The sequence below is a fragment of the Plasmopara halstedii genome (genome assembly GCF_900000015.1).
Source record: "Plasmopara halstedii genome assembly, contig: Scaffold_322, whole genome shotgun sequence".
Classification (NCBI taxonomy): Eukaryota; Oomycota; class Peronosporomycetes; order Peronosporales; family Peronosporaceae; genus Plasmopara; species Plasmopara halstedii.
The window spans coordinates 930,512-935,095 of record NW_020187243.1 but is presented as its reverse complement, the minus strand read 5'-3'; positions in this window follow the sequence as shown (position 1 = coordinate 935,095).

Below are 4,584 nucleotides of genomic sequence, written 5' to 3'. Positions count from 1 at the left end.
TCGGGGCCTTGTGCTACAAGGTGTTGCACGCCCTCAGGGCCAAGCAAGGACATCAGCTCATCAACCCCGTCCTGCATGTCCTGGGGCAAAGAGGAATTCTCCATCCTCACAGAGGATCAGTCTAAACGACTCAAGTTTAGATTGACTACATGTGCTACCAAGTGCAGCGGGGCTGCCGTAGCTTAGCGTTTGAGGAAGCGTAAGTTATGGCAACGACCTTTCGTTCTTTACAAGAACCAAGTATGAGTTAGCGGATCGCAATCCACTTACTCCAAGAGTAATTATTGCCTTTCCAATGCTAATTGACTCTTTGGTTTAAAATCCTGAACTGATTTTTATTTATTTTTTTATCCTAAGTTTATAAGTTAAGATTTTCCTAAATATATTAAATATATATAGTAAAATCTCAATACATGCATAACTACTGGCTACCTAGCCCCCGAACCGTACTCTTATCTGGGTGTGGTCTAACCACGCACATCTCGTGTGACACACATCCCTGTTACCAGGGGACGTGTAACCCCGTTCCATCTATAATGACGAATCGACTCGCCAAATTTGCCGCAAGGATGACGCCATACTGCAAAAATCAAGTTTCGCCTTGGCTACAAGCTAGGCAGCTCATTTTTTGCAGGTGTAGCGAAAACGCTAAGGGTGAGTAGCTTAGCAATTAAAGAGGTCATAGCTCCATGGGAATTTTCAGCTAACAACCTCCTCTACTATTTAATGGAGCCTTGAGATCCATATTATGTCGTCGATTCGACCCGAACGATGAGAATTTGAAGTACGATGTATTCCTGAAGGGCGTATGCATCTTCCAGTGGCCATATCGACCATCACTTTCTGCGGTCGGAAAAAGTGACGACCAGTCCTGTTTAAAACAAGCCAGACAGTGCTGCCGTGCTGAAAAAGACCCCGATTAATACAAAGAACGTATTGCTGAAGAATATTATTGGTAAGTGCTCTGGGACTAGTAATCTCAGACAAAGCAACCAGATCTGAATAAATTTTATCAATTGAAAAATCAAAATTTATTAGATATTAAAGTATCTCGTTAGAGAAGGACAGTTCCGACTTGGACGGAAGAAGAACGACTTAAGCCCTATAAAGCAAGTTTGCAACTGAATTAAAAAGAGTTGTGATTCCTAACTACATTCAAAAGACCCCAAGGGCTCTTGGAGGTTTTACTGATAAATTTTGGTCTCTTAATTTTTAAATCAAGGGTGTACTGAGATTGAACCTCAGCTTCAACTATTAAAAGTTATTCGATGTACGGAGCTTGAATTTCGAAAGTTTGAAGTACAGCTTTTGTAGAAGTTATCCAGTAGAAGGGACTGGCTTACGCCCCCACTTCGAAAGCTTGAGCTTCAACTTTCGTAGAAAGCATCCAGTAGAAGTGCCTGGCTGACATCACCGATTTCTAAAGACAGAGATACGACGGTTTCGTCACCAGAACAGATCCCCAAGTAGGAACCAGCATTCTGTATCACACAGAACGTTGTGGCTTCATATAATCACGTATGCATTTGGAATTTCCTTACTGTACTCTTCTTTTATAAATTCCCACAATACATACAGAAGGTACATAAATGCACCTTCATGTAATGGCTAAGAGTAGCCGATTTCACATCTCTGGCAGAACCTCCAACTGAATGACCCTGTCCTTGTGCGTTTGGAGTCTCGTCACGCTGTCGAATATGCAGCTTTCGTTTCAACTTCGCGCGCAATCCAATTTAGCTCTTTTGTAGCCACGTCTTTTGTTACCGCAGAAGTAAAATCTTATATCTTCCTGACTTGGTGCGGTACTCTACTAATTGCACAGTGCAGCGTCTTTACGCTCATACATGTACGCATACTAGGTATAAATTTCGTGTCATTGCTTTGTCCACGACACAGTGTGGAGATTTGTTATACAAAAAAGACCTTTACATCTCATGAAACCATAATAGTCCGTGTAATCTAGTATGTCATGCCATTACCAGCGAGTCGATTTAACTTTGTAGTTAACACAAGTGATAGCACTCTCGGTCGATGCAACGAGTCCTGAAGTAAAAGAGTGTGGCGGCATTTGAATGAACAACTATCGGTAATTGAACAGCTCTCGATATTATTAAAGTGTTGACACTGCTACCACATCAGATTCGATACCACAAGACCATCCATACAGGCTTCTGGTTTCATTACGCTTGGTGACCTGTATGGATTCTTACACTTCTGTCGAAAGTGAAAAAAATGAATCACTAAAGCATTGCTGGAATCTGCAGACGATTGCTTCGACGCGCTAATAAATCCAGCCGTCTGCTTCTCGAGCCATGGCCTACCCAGGAACAAGTCGTATTTGTCCATCAACGAAAACCTGTCCCCAGGCTGCTATGAGTCTCGATATAATAAGTCAGATCCATAAAGAATTCAGTTATTTTACAACTGTACCGTCTGCTGTCAAGGCCAAGGGTACGCAGCGTCGTAAGCGAGGGAAATTTCGCCGAAGTGAAACCTCAAGCTCCCACGACTAAAATGACAGCGAAAACGTTTCGTCTATCAGGTATGGGTAACGTTTTCTGTGCACCCAACAGTGAAGCAAACGTTTTACGTATATATGGACTCCCCGTTGCTTATGGTGCAGTGTCGACAGAGGTCGACCCTCCAGTCGCTGGGTCTCGGCATCTCTCCCGGGTGTGACGCAGCAGGTTGTCACTCAACGAGAGTCACGACGTGTGGACTCCAGACCCACAATTTGATCTTTGTCACCGCACTGCCTTAAAAAGGCACTAATAGCGGTTTGAAAATCGTACGCTTTTTTAAAGGTGCAGGTAGCTCCGCTACTGGTAAAGACAGAGATGTAGCTTGCGACAGAGCTCTTCGCGTTTGGCTGGCTTGTAGGAAGAAGGATTGTGTTGTGACTTCAGTAAGCTTAATAAGATAGCTGGGTGAGTTTACAGTTGCTCTAGACTATTCAGAGTACATTTGAATCTATTACCATAGACATGATATCATAGACCGCATGCACTACATGTATAGGTACATCAACTGCTTTCAATAGAGCCTTTAACCGCACAGCATATTTGTGTGTGCTCCGCCTTCCTGTGCTTCTTTTGTTTTTTTCGATTTCAAAGATAATGTCGATCACCCAGCGCATGATGCACAATCTTCTTGATATAAATTCACGCATTTTGCTGCGAGGTATAGCGGGCGGATCAGCAAGTCGATTTTGATTGACAGCCCCACCCCTACTAGAACCAGACCCACTTTGAGGTAGTGTCAAGGGCACACGAGGTTTATTAATATATTTATAAAAAAAGATTCAGCCATACAGGCATGCACTACAACACTTGACGCAAACTCATTGAGTGTCCGCACAAATACCCCGGAGAACATCATCCATCATTCGGTTTGTGCTCTTCATCTCGCCATTTGTTTATAAAATGCAGCGTTTCATATCGCGAACCTATATCCGGTACAATCACCACTGAAAAGCCATGTTGGAGAACGCTTGTCGAGGAATCGTTGAGCTGTCGAATCACCGGTCCTTTTGTCATTGACAGCAGGAAAATGGGCTATCTTGCTCAGACGGTCGAAAAGATCACAATTTCGGGTGGTTCGCTTTTGGCTAACCAAAAAACTCCGTACTGCTGAGTTGCTAGCACTCCGTCAACATCAGCAGGTTAATGAGATACTGCAGAACACGGTGGGTTCAAATCGCCGTCACCTCTCACACGTGCGCACATATGTGCTTACCAGTTTATACAAGTCGGGTGTTGGGATAGCATGAAGCATTTTTTCTACCGATGTAGCCACATAAAGGGTTAAGATGTGCCCCGCGCAGATTCTCGTTCTTGATAAACTTTCCATGAGACACCACTACACACTGAGTGGCATGTCAGTCAGTGCTGCAACGCAAGCCTTGGTATAAGGCGTAGTGATTTAGGCGTGCAACCGCGAGCTTAGCAAGTGATATCTGAGCTACCGTAACGCTTGCTTACGAATGCTTTCAACAGCACAACACACGTTACGTCTGACCCGTATGATATACGCTTGATCAATTGGCTACGTCACATATGTGAAATGTGGCAGTTCATACTGGGCGACGCCAAACCGCAATATCCCATCGCATTTATCCAAATCAGTTTATAATTAATCCAAAGGTATGCCCGAAAAAAGGGATAAAATCTCTAAGAGATAAGGGTACGATGTCGCTGTGCGCAACGATGCATGCATGATCTGTACATATCAGAAACGGCTCGAAGCCAATCAAATGCATCCTAAATTTGACCAGGGCGTCCTTTATCCTTGGTCAGATTTCGGCTGTCGAGACTCAAATGCGATATCACGTTCATGACTATTGGCATCTTCCTGATGCGAAGCAAACCTATTGCAAAGTTAAACGCGTGACACAAAACGTGAGATGGTCAATCAAGACTATTTGCATCTGTTTGGGATATTGAGTAGCCTATTGCACAGGCTGCAGCGTAACAGACGATGTGGACTGGCCGATTGGAAATTTAGATTGGCGTTCTCGAGGAACACTTAAGGCTTCCATTCACGTCTTTAAAACCGCCTATTCCACCGCAGCCCAACATATTTAAG